We start from the raw sequence: 21,127 nt of genomic DNA, 5'->3' as shown, positions 1-21,127 counted from the left end.
ATTGTTATCTATATGGCCCACATAAAAAGTTTACTGTTGTGAAAAGCAAATACAAAACCATGTGATTAAGAGGCTGTCAATAGAGTCTTTGAAACAGGCAGAAATTTAGAGGTTTAAATGTTAAAAAATATATTAATCTAACAATGTTGGTTGAGCAAAGATGGGGAATGGGTAGTAAAGGCATTATTTATCTTATTAAACAATAACAATCGGCTAGATTACGAGTTTTCCGTTAAGCTGAAAAAGCAGCGTTAACAGGTCCTAACGCTGCGTTTTCACTACCGCTGGTATTACGAGTCTTGCAGGTTTATGGGCACCACACACTTTTTTGGCCTTACCGCAAAACGACTTACGTAAACTTTGTAAATCCTTTTTTCTATAGGACTTCCATAGCGCCAGTAATACAAGTCTGTCCTGGGAGGCCAAAAAGTGAGCGGTACACCCTCTACCTCCAAGATTCCTAACTCTTTCTAAAGTCAGTAGTTATGAGTTTTACACTACAACACTGTAGCATAAAACTCATAACTAAAGTGCTAAAAAGTACACTAAGACCCCCACTAAATTACAGAAAATAAAAAACAAATTACAGATCTTTAAACTAATTACACCTAATCTAATAGCCCTATCAAAATAAAAATAATCCCCCCCAAAATAAAAAAAAAAAAAACCCTAGCCTAAACTAAACTATCAATAGCCTTAAAAGGGCCTTTTGCGGGGCATTGTCCCAAAGAAAATATCTCTTTTACCTGTAAAATAAAATACAAACAGCCCCCCCAACAGTAAAACCCACCACCCACACAACCAACCCCCCAAAATAAAATCCTAACTAAAAAAACCTAAGCTCCCCATTGCCCTGAAAAGGGTATTTGGGTGGGCATTGCCCTTAAAAGGGCATTTAGCTCTATTGCAGGCCCAAAGCCCTAACCTAAAAAATAAACTCAACCAATACACCCTTAAAAAAATCCTAACACTAACCCCCGAAGATTCACTTACAGGGAGAAGTCTTCATCCAAGCGGCAAGATGTCCTCAAGGAAGCCGGCAGAAGTGGTCCTCCAGATGGGTAGAAGTTGTCTTCCAGACAGGCAGAAGTAGCCCTCCAGACGGGCAGAAGTCTTCATCCAGACGCGGAGCAGCTCCATCTTCAAGACAACTGGCGCGGAGCATCCTCTTCCAACTACGTCTTCTTCAGAATGAATATCACTTTAAGTGATGTCACCCAAGATGGTGTCCCTTAGATTCGGATTGGTTGAAAGAATTCTATCAGCCAATCGGAATAAGGGTAGAAAAAATCCTATTGGCTAAGGCAATCAGCCAATAAGATTGAACTGGCATTCTATTGGCTGTTCTAATCAGTCAAAAGAATGCAAGCTCACTCCTATTGGCTGATTGGATCAGCCAATAGAATTGAAGTTCAATCCTATTGGCTGATTGCATCAGCCAATAGGATTTTTTTCTACCTTAATTCCGATTGGCTAATTGAATTCTATTAGCCAATCGGAATCTAAGGGACGCCATCTTGGATGACGTCACTTAAAGTGATATTCATTCCGATGAAGACGTTGTTTGAAGATGCTCTGCGCCAGATGTCTTGAAGATGGAGCCGCTCCGTGTTGGAAGAATGAAGCTAGAAGATGCCATCTGGATGAAGACTTCTGCCCGTCTGGAGGACCACTTCTGCCTGTCTGGAGGACCACTTCTGCCGGCTTCCTTGAGGACATCTTGCCGCTTGGATGAAGACTTCTCTTGGTAAGTGAATCTTTCAGGGTTAGTGTTAGGATTTTTAAGGATGTTTTGGGTGGGTTTATTTTTTAGGTTAGGGCTTTGGGCCTGCAATAGAGCTAAATGCCCTTTAAAGGGCAATTCCCATCCAAATGCCCTTTTCAGGGCAATGGGGAGCTTAGGTTTTTTTAGTTAGGCTTTTATTTGGGGGGTTGGTTGTGTGGGTGGTGGGTTTTACTGTCGCGGGGGATGTTTGTATTTTTTTTTACAGGTAAAAGAGTTGATTTCTTTGGGGCAATGCCCCGCAAAAGGCCCTTTTAAGGGCTATTGGTAGTTTAGTTTAGGCTAGGTTTTTATTTTTTTATTTTGGGGGGCTTTTTATTTTGAAGGGCTCTTAGATTAGGTTTAATAAGTTTAAAGATCTTGTAATTTGTTTTTTATTTTCTGTAGTTTAGTGTTGTTTGTCTTTTGGGGATTTAGCTAATTCAATTTAATGTATTTAATTTAGTTAATTTATTTAATTGTAGTGTAGTGTTAGGTGTTATTGTAACTTACGTTAGGTTTTATTTTACTGGTAAATTTGTATTTATTTTAGTTAGGTGTTTATTAAATAGTTAATAACTATTTAATAACTATTCTACCTAGTTAAAATAAATACAAACTTGCCTGTAAAATTAAAATAAACCCTAAGATGGCTACAATGTAACTATTAGTTATATTGTAGCTATTTTAGGGTTTATTTTATAGGTAAGTATTTATTTCTAAAAAGGAATAATTTATTTAATAATAGTAATTTTATTTAGATTTATTTAAATTATATTTAAGTTAGGGGGTGTTAGGGTTAGGGTTAGACTTAGATTTAGGGGTTAATACATTTAATATAGTGGCAGAATCATTGGGGGCATCATATTAGGGGTTAATAAGTGTAGGTAAGTTGCAGCGACATTGGGGGCGGGAGATTAGGGGTTAATAAGAATAATGTAGGTGTTGGCGATGTCGGGGGTGGCAGATAAGGGGTTAATAAGTGTAAGATTAGGGGTGTTTAGACTTGGGGTTCATGTTAGGGTGTTAGGTGTAAACATAACTTTAGTTTGCCCATAGGAATCAATGGAGCTGCATTACTGAGATTTACGCGGCTTTTTTTTGAGGTGTTAGACTTTTTCTAAGCCGGCTCTCCCCATCGATGTCTATGGGGAAATCGTGCACAAGCACGTACGACCAGCTCCCTGCTGACTTAAGCAGCGCTGGTATTGAAGTGCAGTATGGAGCTCAATTTTGCTCTAAGCTCATTTCTTGCCTTTTAACGCCAGGTTTGTAAAACCCCATAATACCAGCGCTGTAGGGAAGTGAGCGGTGATAAAAAACTTTACAGTAGCACCGCACAGCTCATAAGTTATAACGCAAAACTATATTTTTTGTAATGTTAGGTTTTGTTTGTTTCTGTAGTGTTAGGATTTTTTTAATTTTGTAATTAAGGTTTTTTAGTTTTGGTATCTTTTATTTTTTTAAATAGTAATGTTAGGTTTATTTATAGTTTAAGCTTAGGTTTGTTTTTGTTTTTTCACAGGTAATTTTTTGTTTATTTTAAGGAAGTTATATTATAACTTTAATTTAAAGTTAGCAGGTGTTAGGTGTAGAGGTTAATAGTTTAATTTAGTTTGTCACGATTTGGGGGGAGCGGCGGTTTAGGGGTTAATAACTTTATTTAGGGTTGGCGATGTGGGGGGACTGTGGTATAGGGGTTATTACACTAGGGGTTTATGTTAGGGTGTTACATTTTTAAACAACTTTCTTTTCTCCATAGACTTCAATGGGGAAGGTGTTAATGCATTTCACAATCGCAGGTGTTTGGTTTTTTCCAACACCTTTTCTCCGTTAATCTCTATGGGGGAAAAACGTGCACGAGCATGCCAAGTCGAAACTTTTTTGTGCAGTATGGGGCTTAACGCACCATACCGCCAGACAAAAGAAAGTTTTTGTGTAACTTGTAATGGCTGCGGTATAGAAGTAGCGGTATGGCCCAATTTTGCATGGTGTGTATGCTACGACTATACTGCACAACTTGTAATCTCACTCAGAGTTCACACCACTAAAAAGGTTCTAAAAGAAATGTGGGCTTTACCTTGTTGTACAGAAAATTGGCAAGCATTAAAGTCTCCAGAAAGTAGTTATAAACAAGGAACTACCTGGAGGCCCACCTTTGTTGTTGGTGGGTTTGTGATGGAATGAAGAGGGATGGTGGTCAGTGGGCAATGCTAGATGGTATTTGGGTGGGATCAGGTCATGCTGTGGACAAGGCCTGCATGTTGGGGGGCACATGGGGGGGCAGTTATAATGCTGGAGTTATAGTGCTTCCCTTTGCTCCCTATTGGCAATGCCACTGTTGGCAATATTGTTTCTATAGGTAGGTATAGGTCTCGATACTTTAGAACATTTTGGAATCTTCCCTAATGTCAGTGATTTTTAAAAAAAATGTTTACATAAACTGTAATGTGCATTTTCTTCTTAAATGGAAAGAGTCTATAGCTGCATTCATTATTTTTGGGAAATAAGAAACTGGCCACCAGGAGGAGGCAAAGACAATCCAGCCAAAGGCTTAAATACTCCTCCCACTCCCTTTATCCCCCAGTCATTCTTTGCCTTTCATCCCAGGAGGTTGGCAGAGACATGTCAGAATTTTTTAATTTTTGTCTTTAGAGTTAGAGTCCGGAGATGCAGGATAGAGTCCGGAGATGCAGGAAGTTTCTTTCTGCGACACCATCCCGACTCATGTTAACATCTCCTGAAGCAATCGGCATTGTAGAAATTTGCTCCGCTACCTGCTTTCTTCTCTCAAGTCCATGGCGGAGGCAATGCTACTATCCGTCACACTTGAAGGGCCGTGTTCCTGTTCCAAGGCGTTGATTCCGGTAAGATCGTTTCATTTTACTTTATTGATGTACTGTAATGTGAATGTTTCCCATGAGGCTATACTCCTCGCGGGTTTAACTTATAACATAACTGTCTCAGTGAGTCTCAGTGTCTTAGAATCGAGGGTTAATACCTCCTTAGGGGGGTTATTGGACAGGGGTTTTATAATCATGTTTGTTGTGTGATTCAACCTGCTTATGTGTGAGGTTTATGGGCTCATGGTTTGGAACTTTGAGGCCTTTGGAAGTGACGCAGCCTGTTGGCTGAGCTCGCTTTTTGGACTATACGGTTCACCCTGTGTCCGGGCATAATTATGCTCTATTTCCATTTCCGCATTCCTTACCGTGTGGTAACTGAGATATTCTAGTCCGCAGGGGTCTGGTCATAGGAGGTGGTGAGTGCCCCAGCCATCTGTGGTGTCAGGTGCTGTTTTTTGTTTTTTACTATTTGTAGTCCATATTGCTATATCCGCTTTGCAGCTATGGGGGATTCTGATGCTGAGACTGTGCTCATTTCAGATTCAATTATGGAGGATTCTGATTCTGACACGATTATAATATCTGAATCAGATTCTGTGTCTGGTGACAAATCCGGGTTAGCCTCAACCATTCTTGTTCCATATGCCATATGAGAGCACCCGTTTCCTCGAGCTCGGGGAATCAGGGATCTGCTGAGCCATCTGCCTCTGGGGGTCCTGTCTCCCAGAGAGTGAGTTCCCTGCTGAATCTTTCTCCTACACATGCGGGTAACCCAGTTTATGGTTCCTCCATGCGGGGTGATGTGTTCCTCTCGAAGCTTGCAGCACGTTTTCGCTTTCAGAAAATGTTGGCGATTGCTCGTCTGCAGACTCCAGACGTTTTTTTGAGAATGTGTTTGCGCCCTATTATCCCAGGTATTCCGCCTTGGGGTGGGCCTCCGCAGTATCCTGAGGGTTCTGTTCCAGAGTGTTGTGCCTTTTGTTACTAGATTGCGCACCTTAGAGTATTGCTCAGACATCTGTTTGAGTCGCTGAATGACCCTATAGTTCACAGATACGGGAATTTTCAGTCTGATAGTCCGAATGGTATGACTCGTTAGACATGTGGGGATGAGGTAATCTCTTATTGTTTTTATTTTGAGTTCTTTCGCAGTTTTTGTGAGATGGGGCTCCGTTTGGCTGGTCCTGTGTCTTTTTTTGGGCGTTAACCTTCGGTTGCCTTGATTTTTATTTGTATCCAATGGGATGTCTTTTATTTTTGTTATGATTTAATTCAGAAACTTTCTTGGATCTATACTCAATACTTCTTCAGAAGTTGTTTTGGACATGTTAGTCCTGTGTTGAAAAATGCCTGTTTTCTTTTCTTCCCCTTTGATGGAGGATTTATGCAGCCTGCTAGTTAGGACCCTGAGTGCAGGCTGGTCCTGTTGGGATAGTTCGGTCTTGCGACTGTGGCACGTTGCGCTTTTCTGCCAGTGTACCCGTGGATTCTCTGCTCTGCAGGTATATGGGTTGGCTGGGCCTCTGTTTGGCATGTGACTTGTAAGGGGGTCCTTTTTCTAGGACATTTGCTTTGGGGATTTTTCTTTCCACCTAGCCGGTGGCTTTGGGCCTTGAGGGCAGTTGTTGTCCTTCTGGTCTCTTCCCTTTTCATAGGGAATATTCTCCTTCCTATGGAGGTAAAGTCCTTTTTCAGGACTTGTGTTCCCCTTTTTAGGGGCCTGAGTTTAGGTCTGGTGGATTAGGTTGCCTGGAAAGTGCCCTCTGTTGAGTGACTGTTTTTGTGCAGTCCGTTTCTTGTGGACTGCTTCTTTTTCTTCATTGCAAGCTCCTTTTGTGTCGTCCTGTTATGGACTCTGTGTTCTTAACCTTGAGGTTTTTGCCTGGGTCTATCACACGCCTTTATGGTTGAATACTTTGGTATTCTATTAGAGGGCACAGGGAGGACTTTGCTTCTTCAGTTGCGTCCATACGTGCAGGATGTTGGGGAGATGTTTTTCTGTCTCCGTGTCTGGAATTATTCCGGTTTTCACTCGTATTGGCGTGGCCTCCTTCTCTGTTTGGGTCCTTGTGGGCCTAGCTCACGGAAGTTTAAAAACACTTGGAGGTGTTCTTTTCTTATTATGGGAACCTTTTGGTTTCCACAATTCTCCTTTGCCTTGTCCCCTTGGGGGCTTTCTGTTGGTTTCACCTTCATCTGGGGGTGATTGGTGGGGGACTGGCTGTTGGGCGACGGTGTCTCTTGGAGGACTGTATGCTCAGTCAAGTCTGTTCACAGTCTCTTGTTTGGCTCTGGACTAGCTGCGAGTCAGTGTCACTGAGGCTTTTTCTTTCAATTTTTTCTCGGCTTCAACGAAGCAGTATTTTTTATTGGGTTGTGGTCCAGGACTGGTGCCCTCAGTTTGGGCCGCCTATAGTACCCTCCCGTCTTGACATTCAGTGTCCTCTATAGCTTGTGTATTGATTTCCCAAAAGTAATGAATGCAGCTGTGGACTCTTTCCATTTAAGAAAAACATAAATTTTGCTTACCTGATAATTTCCTTTTCTTCTGATAGAAAGAGTCCACAGCTCCCCACCTGTGATTTTATGTGGGGCATCCTTATATTCTTCTGGCACCTTTTCACCCTGATATTTCTTCTACTGTTCCTTGTTCCTCGACAGAATGACTGGGGGATGAGGGGAGTGGGAGGAGTATTTAAGCCTTTGGCTGGGATGTCTTTGCCTCCTCCTGGTGGCCAGGTTCTTATTTCCCAAAAGTAATGAATGCAGCTGTGGACTCTTTCCATCAGAAGAAAAGGAAATTATCAGGTAAGCATTGTTTATGTTTTTATAAATCTAAACATAGATTATCTTTTGTTATATGTTAAATAGTCTATATGCACAATAATTTTCACAGTAAATGACGTATATGTCTTAAAAATACTAATCTCACCATGAAAGAGTGAAAATGATCACCATAGCTTGTGTGTTTTATTTGAAACATTAGAACACACCTGCAAAGTTTCCTCATTGTAATACAAATTATTCCCATAGAACGCCCTCGGAAACCATCACTATTGATAATTAAAAATACATTTTATAAAAATTAATCACATTAATAATTAATTTATTTTAGCTGGGTACACTGTGTATGTGTAAAGTAAGTATTATTTCAATGGGTTTTGTTGTTATATTTGTATTGTGTGAACTTTATAAAGTCCAATATTGTAAATGGGAAAAACTGTGGCCACTTTCTTCTGCAAGATATTAATATCCCACATTGCCAATCTTGTTTCATGATCAAAACCTTGCCAAATAAAACAACAAGCTGTTTTTGCAATAAAAGAAGTTAAATATGGGGGGCTAATTATAGGAGAAATACCACAGCAAAAACTATCACCCTGCTTGCTAAAGTACTCCATTTCCCAGGAGAGCTACAAACACCCAGCTGTATTATTGATACTAGAGCCTGAACACAGACATCAAGGGCCTAGAGTGGTGGCTCTTAATAGGCGGCGCCATCCCCTCGGTAATCCGAGGTGTTCAGCCACAACTAAACACATCAATAAAACTGCCTGAACCATTAAGAACCTTGCAATTAAAAAAGGACGGTTACAAGTCTAAGGAAGAAAGAAAAAACTACGAATGGGAAATCAGATTAATAGGCCACAATTTCACCACAGACAAAATGGCCGTCACGGAGAGCACAAGTCATCTAAATAACTTAGAAAATCACTGGCGGAAATTTGAAGTATTTTGCCAGCAACTTATTGACAAAGCTTCAATGGATTTCTTGCTATACCGTTGCTACAACAGAATCGCAATAGCCGAAAAAATACTGACGGATCACTCGGAACAACATTCTCTACCACCAGCCATTATCAAGGGAAACCTCGGCACTCAGAACCTACCATCAGTCTATAGCATGGATCAGCGCACAGCATGGAGCCTCCAGAGGTGTCGGGCAGTCTTCCTGCGGTAATCTTACTGCTGGAAAAACTATCAAGCGCATAATTTAGGATTCGAGAAATCCTCAACGCACCAAGCGAGTCCTTACAGGGAGGAGGAAATCTGCCGTAGTTTGTGGCCTTGCAGTGGTTTGAGGGGGGCCCCCAGGACAAAACTAACAAGTGGACACCACCAGAGTCCTTAATAATCACCATGATGGATACATACGAGACAGATGGCATCTGGATAGAGGTTTCCCATAAACCAACTGCTCACCCAATGACATTGCTGTCTTCTATAAACTAGAATAAATAGCAAGAATATTAAAATGTCAGGCTACACTCATGCTTCACTAGCTATGAATATCACAGATTAGTTTGTTTATTATAGTAAGCTAGATCAAATATATCTTATTAGTTTAATGTTGTTCCACAATCCTATAAGCTGCGTTGCAGTGTAAAATTCCAAATTTTCCCCTTGTTTTAGCATAAGGATCACATAAATCTCAGAGTTGAACTTATTATAATGCAAGCACAGCAAATGCTGTTTATAAGTCACATCTGGAAAAATAGTACAAGTTCTCCAATGCTTAGGATTCATACATTTTATTAACTAGATTGTTATCCTACTACACTAAGTTACTGCTAAGTTGCCGCATTGCAGCACCAGCCTTTTCCTTTTTTAACTAGCAATAATATATCCACTGTACATTTTTCACTGATATATTGCTTATGATGATATCTGTGAGCACTTCCATTTTTGTGTCTGTCCTGAGGGTTTGTGGTGGGCCCCGGGAGGGATATTTTCTTTATTTGATTGCTATAAAGATGTCAGAGATACCAATCTCCAACCTTCTATGTAGGTAAAGTGTTTTGAGCTAGTGCCACTGCTAGATTGACTGTAAAGGTCCCTGGAAGTACTTTTGAATATAAATACACGCTAGGGGTTTGTGGGGGCTCCTGGAGGGACAGTTTTCACGTCACTTGTAAACCAGAAGTCTTCTCTATAAACTCATCATCGCTGCTAAATACAAACCTTATATATCATGAGCTGCTCCTCTGTGGAGCCTATGGAAGCCTATCGTGAGAGCAATGCTTCCTAGCAATGCAAATGCAAGCTCGCATTCGCATTGTGATTAACTTGTAATACCAGGGCACAATATTATGGTGTGCTTGTATTAAAAAGTGGAGGACTCATATCACTTGCTCCACTTGTAATCCACTTGTAATCTGAAATTGAATTCCACATAAAGGCATAGATTAGAAGTGAAGTGTAAAAATGTTAACATTGCTAGAGTATGATCCATAGCAATCCCATGTTTTACTTGTCATCGCTTGAGAAGCCTTTAGATCGTGTGGCCCTTTTTATTGAACCCCCACAAAGCTAATCAGCAGGAGTAATCACACAACTGGGTCATGTGCCAAACTCTGATGATGTTGGCCTTTTATGGGGGTTAAAAAACATAGGGGTCTATTAAAATTTTAATAGAATTAAATGATTAATTCTGTAGCAAAAATCTTTAGATAAACTTCTGAAGATTGTGATTGACCCCATAGACTTGCAGACTCACAAGTGTTAAAGTGGCATCCTCTGATCCATTGGAATGGTCTTGACTTCTAAATGTGAAGTACTAAGCTTGGCTCTTCTAATATATTGCAATAGACCCAAAAAAAGCAGAATAACCTATATAAAATATATGACATTTTACTTTTAACCAACATTTTATTAGTGTAGTGATTGCATTTATCACATAACATTGTATCTTGTTTGTTTTTTATATGAGCATGAATAATTTGCTAGATCACAACAGAACAGAATATGTTTGCCAGAAATATTTTTGGTTCATGATAACCTTGGATATATTTATTTTTTTACTTCTGTGCATTACATTAACAGATGTCTGAAAATATATTTGTCTCATCAGCAAAAAACAAGCAAACAAAAAAGATTTTTAACCTATGCAGGAGAAATTTCATGTGCAGTGGTAGAACTTAAAATTCCTTTTTAAGTCCTAAATATCAGAATTAAATTAGACTAGTAGTCTAAAATATAAAAAATAAAAAAATAAATATATTGGATACCATAATATAAGAAAGATAAACAGCCCTTTTTTATTGTTTCTTTAATCTAGAGGGCAGGGGTTAGGTTAACATTTTGTTTTTTAAGAAATCCTGGAATAAATTGGAAATTGCTGTATATCATTTGATGAATTTAACACCATTGTGTGTTAGTATAGAATTACTGATGACCCTTGCTTCTTAAAGGGACATTATACACTCATTTTTTCTTTGCATAAATGTTTTGTAGATGATCTATTTATATAGCCCATAAAGTTTTTTTTTTTTTTAAATGTATAGTTTTGCTTATTTTTAAATAACATTGCTCTGATTTTCAGACTCCTAACCAAGCCCCAAAGCTTGCTCCTGTTTGAGTAAAGGGTCTTTTCATATACAAAAGAAGGGGGAGGGGGGAGAGTCTTATTTGCCACTTGCAGTGGGCTTTCCAGCTACCTTTTCAACAGAGCCAAACTGACAGCTTCTAAGTAAGTTTTTAAACAGTTTTATACTGGATTTTTATATCGGTATCTGTGCATCTTATTCTTTATAGTAGTGTCTTTTACATGCAGTTATATGAAAATGAGTGTATACTGTCCCTTTAACTCTCAGCTGCAGGCTTACGTGTGTGCTATCACAGCTTCATAAATGGAGCCCAAAGAATGGACTTTGAATAACACGTGGGATACTTTAAGCTGACAAAGATACTATGGGGCCCATATATCAAGCTCCGGACGGAGCTTGAGGGCTCCATAACCTGTCTGCCTGCTCTGAGTAGACGGACAGACATCGCCGCATTTCAACCCGATCGAGTACGATCGGGTTGATTGACACCCCCCTGTTGGTGGCTGATTGGCCGCAAATCTGCAATACTAAATGCGCATTCAGCGAGGTCTGGCGGACCTGATCCGCACTGTCGGATCAGGTCCACCAGACCTTTAATAAATATCCCCCTATTGCTCATCACACAACCAATAATCAAATAAATACAAGAAAATAAGTTTTTTTTTAAAAAAGAATGATTAATTAAATAAAATAAATACATTTTAGTAACACAATAATAAAGGGATCACAAAAGGCAACCCCTTGACAAAAATACTGTATTAGAAAAGTGCCTAGATGTCATAAAACCACCTCAAAGTTGCATATTTCTGAATCTTGTGAATCAATGAAATGACTTTATATATTTTCATTTATTTTTATCAATAGATGAAAGCAACAGAAATTGTGCACACATATGCATTAATGGTATACAGTTTGTGTTGTAGTGCTAGGTGCAGGTTGCTGAAATATCATTTTATAGATATTTTTATCAAGTGCTTTAGGTCAGAATAATATAGCCATTCTTAGTCTACAAGCTTGTACAAGTGCCTCACTTTAAACCACATACATTTATACGCTAGCCTAAAAATGTATTCAAAATACAGTTTCAGGAACTGAATCCATGTGCTCAGAATCTATGAAATTCTAGACAACATATACACCCATATTTAACTTTTTTTACATCACATTATCAATTCATAAATTGCACAAGATCACTAACAAAATGAATTATTTCACATATCAGATGGAAGACAGAAACAAATAATAACCCTTCTCACTAGCAACTAAGATCACACTTATTACTGAACAGATTCATCACCAGTAAAGGGCTCTGCATAACTTACCAGCTCTATATTGGGCACTCCATTCAAATGCAACCAACCTCTTAACTAGCTCTATTACTGCAGCAAAATAATTCTAGGTTTATTATTCAGGTTTAAAAGTATATTCAGTGCAAATTAACATAAATTGTCACAGATCATTTCCATAGGGTCAAACACTACATGCAATTAAGAAAGTTTAACGTTACATACAGTTATTTCTAAAGAGCAAGTTTAATTGGGAATCACCATTCATGAATTACATTAACATTTTAGACAGTGAAATAGTGATGTAGCATTTCCACAAATAGCACACACAGGTTTCAAACAAAACCAGAGTAATACATCATACTAAAAATAATTCTGCTACCAAGAGACACAGTCTCACATTGCTACTGAAAATGAGAATGCATGAAAAAATCACTACAATATATAGAAAGAAATATAACATGTAATATGGAGCTTTTGTGAGCGGTAACTAATAGTTTTTTTTTTTTCAGTGTGCCCCATTAGCGAGGTTGCAGTATTCAAAGTTCTGAAGTTAGCACACTTCAGTCTTTCAACTTGTAATAAACTGTCTGAAAATATGTGCAAAATTGGACCTTTAGGGGTACAGCTTTTTATGGGGCAGTATCCTCAAAGGTAAACCAGCAGTACCCTTTAATATGGGTATATATTGGTACCCTTGCAGATTGTACTGTCTAAAGGCAAATATGTACCTTTGGTGACTAAATTTGACCTCAATGCTATGGTACCATAATGTACCCTTACAAATGGTGCAAATTGGACCTTTTAGGGGTACTGCCCCAGTGACAAGCCCTTTGTACCTCATGATGGCAAATTTGTACTCAGCACAGCATATTAAAATGCTTTAACATCAAAAGTATTAAATAGCATTCAAATATGCATTCACCTACTATGCTCTTGCTCAGAAAGTATGTAAGTATTTGTTCAGTGTTAAATAAGTACAATTATTAAAAAAAAAAACAAAGTATCCACACTGAAGTTTCATGGTTTTGGAAAGTGTAGCCAAAAAGCAGGTCCCAAAAACTATGCCACTGGAATTCCTAAAAGAAATTAGCAAAACAAACTGTTCCAAAAGGAACTACTCAAAATGTCTTATTTCACTCTGTACTAGACTCTAACAACACACCATTGAACTTATGGGGACACACACCACATAAAACATAAACATAGAGAAAACAAAAAGAAAACAACATAATAATAAAATATAACTCTAACAATAGGAAGAGGATTCAGGGGAGGTATAAACAATAAAACTCACAATCAAACATTCAAATTGTCACCCTATGCATAATATATGCAAATGCGTCTTACCCAATACACATTTTGGTGATGAACGTTCTACCAATAGATGGCGCCATGTTACACTATCTCCAGGAACTTTCATCCAATAGATGGCGCTATGGCGTATTACACAATGTCCATGGGGCATATGTATCAAGTTCCGTATGGAGCTTGATGCCCCGTGTTTCTGGCAAGCCTGCAGGCTCACCAGAAACAGCAGTTATGAAGCAGCGGTCACAAAGACTGCTGCTCCATAACCTGTCCGCCTGCTCAGAGCAGGCGGACAGACATCACCGGATCGTACTCGATCGGGTTGATTGACACCCCCCTGCTGGCTTGGCCGCGAGTCTGCAGGGGGCGGTGCAATGCTGAATACGGCGAGTGTATTGCTCGCCGTATTCAGCGAGGTCTGGCTGACCTCATCCGCAGTGTCGGATCAGGTCCGCCAGACTTTGATAAATAGAGCCCCATGTATGTGACTGGGGAACGGTCACAATTTTATTTTATTTTTAAACTGGTTCTTAAACAGCTATTGTTTACTTTAAAATTATTTTTTTCCTTTGTAATTTAGGTTAATATATTTGCTTTACATATAAACATTAAAATGTTATTTAAATGCTTGTGTGCTATTTAGAACCAGCAACACAGCATCATTGAATATATGATTTGTTAAGTATTTTTTGTTGTTTTGTCCACCTCTTGCATATAACTAACAACCATTGAGCATTAATTATTTTTATGTACAACATGTATGTTGAATTCATGTTGGATGACTGCCAGTTATGTATCGATTGAATAATGGAAATCACTAGGGAAGTTGGAAACATATTTGTACCTTATTTACCCCTAAATGGTACATATTAGTTCCTTAAGTTGTAATTATAAACCATTGACGGCAACCACAGCAGTTGTACCCTAAGGGGCCGATTTATCATGTGTCTGGTGGACATGTTCTGCTGTAGTAATCATGTCCGCCAGACATCGATAAATGCTGCTATTGGCATTTATCATTGCACAAGCAGTTCTGGTGAACTGCTTGTGCAATGCCGCCCCTGTAGATTCGCAGCCAATCTGACGCGGGTGTCAATCAACCTGATCGTATACGATCGGAAGGATAGCTGTCCGCCACCTCAGAGTAGGCGGACGAGTTAAGGTGCAGCGGTCTTCACTTAACTCCTGTTTCCGGCAAGCCTGAAGGCTCACATGGAAACAAAGGTATACAGCACCATTCGGGCCGTGATAAATCGGCCCCTGAGTGTTCACAAACAGACCCCAACCATACTCTTTTCTCTGACAGTGTACATGCGCTGATGTGGCCGCGACAATTTTTTGGCAAGCGGGTTGGGGGGGGGGGGAATAAACATGCCACTTGTAATCTCATCCTATGTCAGTCCCTATGCTGGCTCCTCATATGCTTTAGAATGTAGCTCAGAATATCGACCTATAAAAGCTCCAGCTTCCTAAGACACAAATATATGCCATCATTTATTTCCAAATACTATCCAGATCAACTGGGGGTAGCAAAAGGGTTAAATATGTTGTGGGGGGGGGGTCTGTCGGTTAGGGTGTTTATTATGGTGAGGTTAGGTACACTGTGTGCTGATAGGTAGGTAATTAGCATTTGTGGTCACAGATTACGCTAACTTTTATATTAAATTAAAATTTTAACATTTGGCATACAACTTTAATAAAAATATGTAGGTTAATATGGCCTGCATGTTAATTATTGTTTCTCATTATAAGTATTGGACGTATGCACAAACAAGTATTTGGACCACAATGCCAAAGCAAATGATATTGATTGCACAAGACTAAACAGAAAGTAATCTTGTAAACTTACCCATTAACTTTACTTTTCATTTTCTCTTTTATTTAATCCTTGACATTGAATAAATCAGTGTGACTTAAGCACAATTACTGGAAGATCATCTGTAGTTTTGATCTTGAGTTTAGGGTTTCTGAGATTAATTTGAAAAATAAATTCACCTTTTTAGGAGTAGGATATCTGAGGAACTTTAATAAATCCCCCCCCCCAAAAAAACCCAACTATTTAAATTATTACTGGATAAAATTGCTAATATGCCTATTGTTTATGCTGTCTATTTTTTTCTGCAGAGTAAATTGGAATTACTGATTGAACTATTATGGGCCAGATTACAAGTGGAACGCTAAGTATCAATTTCTTGAAAGCAATATTTGTGCTCCAGTGAGTAATAACAGTGCACTCTAATATGCACTGGTATCACAAGTTGACAGCAATGTGAACGTGAGCTCGAGTTTGCATTGCTGGGAAGCATTATGCTCAAGAGAGCGTGCTTCCGTAGGCTCCAATGGGAGCCTCGTTCTGATGCCGCACAGAACCAAAGCTCAGCGATGGGGGTAAGTCATGCAATATATATGTATATGCTTATATACATACCTGTGCACATCTATTTGTTAATATGTGTATATTCACATAGTAGCCCAAAAATATATATGTAAATAAGCATATACACATATATTTACTGGGAACACACAGTTCCCAAAGACCACAATTTAAAGGCACTTTTCAGTGCTATTTTTTCCTAATACCCCACTCATGTCCTACATTTTGAGATTTCATCTCTTAGTTAAAAAAAGAAGAAAAACTAGTATAAACCGTTAAAACCCCCCATATATTTTTGTTATTTAATAGAGGGACATAATGGTGGGCTAAAAGATGAATTTTAAAATTCCATTAGAAACATTGATACAATATTGTAATGTTTGCCTTGTTCACATTTCAAAATCCCACAATAAAAAATAATAATAATAAAAACAATAATAAATAGTTTCTTTTGTGCATTGAAGGGAAATTCCTGACTAAAAGAGGTGATATTGCAAATCTTTAATTCCCCAGGGCTTTCACTTTCAGCTGTGATTAAATGGCATAGTTCTGTGGCTGGAGGTTTCTGGAGAGGTACGTGGGTGTATGTTCTATTTTAAACTTGTGTTAGCAGACCTGCTGCTTACACTGCATATGCAAGCCTTGCAACTGCAATATACATCAAATTCAGGCGGATAGCATGAATATTTTTAATTAGAGTATTCCATGTAGTCAAAGTATTTGAGCCTACACATAAACACAACCACACAAAGTTTAGACAAAGTATAATCAGTCTAGAAAAAGACAAAGATAAAGCACTGCTGGTAATTTAAAGCTTTTTTTTTTTGTTTTTTGTTTAACTACATTGGATTTTAACACAGAAAAAAACAATTAATTCTAATTTGATATGTTGCCATTGGTAGCAGAAGCAAATCTCAAAGTGTCATTCTTCAGCCCCATGCTCTTCCCAACAATGATACAGATGTATCTTATTTGAAAACAGTGGAGGAAGTCCACAAGGAGAGTATGAGGAAGCAGAATTTGATAGGCATTATTAAAATGAATCATAGGAACCTCCTGCCACTTTTGGCAATACTATTGAAATCATGGCAACTCTGTAATAAAATCTAATGATAGATGATAGATAGATAGATAGATAGATAGATAGATAGATAAATAGATAGATAGATGTAATGAATATAGTTTATTGTTTCTTTCAACTGAAAATTGAACATTGAATGTTATGCTAACTGGACCTAGATTACAAGTAGAGCATGCTATAAGCTATATGCTATATAGAGCCATCCACACCACTTGTATTTTTGTGCTGGTATTACAAATTCATGGTTAATGTATACTGTGCTTACAGTAGTATAATGTGAGCTGATTTGCCAAACATATATAGCTCCTTTCACACGTTCCTGCCCCTTCCTGCACCTTTTTGGTGGCAAACAGTAGGAACAAATCAATGTGGAGAATCAATCTTTCATTCTTCATCTGTTTAATCTTATAATGTATATGTCTGCTCATATAGCAGAAGAATTGCCAAAATGGCATTAATTCAGATGAATCTGTATTTATCCAAAGGCTGAATGCACATTGTTACTTAAAGTCACGTTGGATAACTCCTGAGTGCTAAAATTCCACTCAAGGCTCTATTTATTACCAATCTGCGAGCCTGAATTGCTAGTTAAGTAGCAGCGAGACACTTTAGTTGGGGGTACCTATAATCTCGATCTGATCAGATCAAGATGATTGACAGCCCCCTCTTGTGCAAGTAGGGGGTGGCATTGCACAATAAGTGGATTGTGCAATGTTAAATGTGGGCAGCAGAATGCCGTGAGGCTGGGCAGGCAAGGTTCATAATCTTTTGTTAAATGGAGTAGTGGAGTTTTTGGTTAAGTTATTTGCAATAAATCTTTCATAATTTTAAAGCGCCACATAATAAAGCAATATTTTGGTTTGCTCTTGAGCTCAAGACTTAAAGGGACAGTCAACACCCACATTTTTGCTGTTCAAAAATATTGATAATGATAATCCCTTTATTACCCATTCCTCAGTTTTGCATAACCAACACAGTTATAATAATACACATTTTACCTCCGTAATTACCTTTTATCTATGCCTCTGCAAACTGCCCCTTATTTCAGTCCTTATGACACACTTGCATTTTGGCCAATCAGTGCTGACTCCTAGGTAACTTCACTTGCGTGAGCACAGTGTAATCTATATGACACACATGAACAAATGCCCTCTAGTGGTCAAAATGTATTCAGATTAGAGGCGGCCTTTAAGGTCTAAGAAATTCGTATATAAGCTTACCTCTGTTTAGCTTTCAACTAAGAATACCAAGAAACAAACAAAATTGGTAATAAAAGTAAATTGGAAAGTTGTATAATATTAAATGTCCTATTTGAATCAGTTTATTTTGGACTTGATTGTCCCTTTAACCAATGACATGTAATACAAATGCATTAAGTATGCTACTACTAATTCCTATTTTAAGTATAATGCAGGTTATATAGGTTGTTTAATTAAACATATTACGTTGTTTAAAACACAACTTTTAATACCCAATCTGGCGTTATTGTTTACGTGAGGCCAAGTGCAAAATAATGTGGTGCACGTTATCAGTTGTTCTCAATGTGTAACATAGGCCATTGTTTTTGATCAACGAAACTCTAATGGATAAACAGATTAGAGGAGGCCTATAATTGTTAACTCAGTCATGGATGTTAAACATAACCTGATTTTTAAGATCTGCATGGACTTGAATTTTTTTATAGACTAAAGAGATAACTTGACTTTTGCCACAAGCAGAGCAGAAACAAAATGTAAACCATGAATAATATCAAATATAATTTAAATTTAGGTAAATAAATTGACATCATATTGAAAGTGGTATAATTATTTTTATTAGTTTCTACTTACGTAGGTCAAATATATGGAGTATGTTTAATTTTAGTAATATATGTTTTCTATTATTTCTTTAAAGTATTAACACTAAGGGGCCAATTTATCAAACATGGAAGGGAACTGCACTCCAAGACCGGATCAGGTACACATCCTGTGACTCAGCAACATCCAGCCCTGGGTGCTAAATAGCACTCCAAAAAAGCTGTGATGTCACCAGAGCCACAGACAGTTAACACCAGTCCGGAATGGGTGCAAGAAACAAAGGGGATTACAAATAAAAAGTAAAATACAACACATAGAAACACCCAGCACTCACCAGCTAGCTCACAGCTAAGATAAAATCACAACTGGAAAGGTTAGTTACCACATCTGGCCAAATGGGAAAGCTCAGGCACCACGTCAAGGTCCTTTCCATTGCCTGAGTCCCTAACACAGCCACACCATCATGCAAGCTCAGAAAGCCAAACAGACTGAGAACAAAGAAGGGGTGCACAGGTGGATGTAATCACCCATAGAAAATACAAAACATGGAAGGGAACTGCACTCCAAGACCAGATCAGGTACACATCCTGTGACTCAGCAACATCCAGCCCTGGGTGCTAAATAGCACTCCAAAAAAGCTGTGATGTCACCAGAGCCACAGGCAGTTAACCCCAGTCCGGAATGGGTGCAAGAAACAAGGGGGATTACAAATAAAAAGTAATACAACACATAGAAACACCCAGCACTCACCAGCTAGCTCACAGCTAAGATAAAATCACAACTGGAAAGGTTAGTTACTGCATCTGGCCAAATGGGAAAGCTCAGGCACCACGTCAAGGTCCTTTCCATTGCCTAAGTCCCTAACACAGCCACACCATCATGCAAGCTCACAAAGCCAAACAGACTGAGAACAAAGAAGGGGTGCACAGGTGGATGTACTCACCCATAGAAAATACAAAACATGGAAGGGAACTGCACTCCAAGACCGGATCAGGTACACATCCTGTGACTCAGCAACATCCAGCCCTGGGTGCTAAATAGCACTCCAAAAAAGCTGTGATGTCACCAGAGCCACAGGCAGTTAACCCAGGTCCAGAATGGGTGCAAGAAACAAGGGGGATTACAAATAAAAAGTAATACAACACATAGAAACACCCAGCACTCACCAGCTAGCTCACAGCTAAGATAAAATCACAACTGGAAAGGTTAGTTACCGCATCTGGCCAAATGGGAAAGCTCAGGCACCACGTCAAGGTCCTTTCCATTGCCTGAGTCCCTAACGCAGCCAAATCATGTGAGCTCACAAAGCCAAACAGACTGAGAACAAAGAAGGGGTGCACAGGTGGATGTAATCACCAATAGAAAATACAAAACATGGAAGGGAACTGCACTCCAAGACCGGATCAGGTACACATCCTGTGACTCAGCAACATCCAGCCCTGGGTGCTAAATAGCACTCCAAAAAAGCTGTGATGTCACCAGAGCCACAGGCAGTTAACCCCAGTCCGGAATGGGTGCAAGAAACAAGGGGGATTACAAATAAAAAGTAATACAACACATAGAAACACCCAGCACTCACCAGCTAGCTCACAGCTAAGATAAAATCACAACTGGAAAGGTTAGTTACCACATCTGGCCAAATGGGAAAGCTCAGGCACCACGTCAAGGTCCTTTCCATTGCCTAAGTCCCTAACACAGCCACACCATCATGCAAGCTCACAAAGCCAAACAGACTGAGAACAAAGAAGGGGTGCACAGGCCAATTTATCAAGCCCACGTATGCATTTAAATGCCTCTGTTTCCGTGCGAGCTTTCATGCTCGCTGGAAACAGGAGTTAAAAAGAAGCAGCAGTTTTAAGACCGCTGCTCCTTAACTTATCCGCCACATCTGAGACAGCGGACATCAATCAGCCGGATCGGATACGATTGGGTTGATTGACACACCCTGCTAGCGGACGATTGTCCGTGAATCTACGGGGGCAGCATTGCACAAGCATTTCACAAGAAGTGCTTGTTCAATGATAAATGTAGACAGCGTATGCTGTCGGCATTTATCGATGTACGGCAGACATGATCCGCTACAGCGGATCATGTCCATCCGCACAATGGTAAATCGGCCCCCATAACTATATATTTTGAGTACTGGAAATGCTGAAAATTTTAGATACATTTGCTGAGTCAGTTTTTAAATTTAAAGGGACATAAAACCCAATTTTTTCATGATTCAGGTAGAGCTTATGATTTTAAACAACTTTCCAATTTACTTCTATTATCTAATTTATTTTGTTCATTTGGTATCTTTTGTTGATAAGGATACTTAAGTAGGCTCAAGAGCTGCTGATTGG

Source organism: Bombina bombina, chromosome 1, assembly GCF_027579735.1.
Source record: "Bombina bombina isolate aBomBom1 chromosome 1, aBomBom1.pri, whole genome shotgun sequence".
Classification (NCBI taxonomy): Eukaryota; Metazoa; Chordata; class Amphibia; order Anura; family Bombinatoridae; genus Bombina; species Bombina bombina.
The sequence above is the reverse complement of the archived record's forward strand: the minus strand, read 5'-3'. Positions refer to the sequence as shown.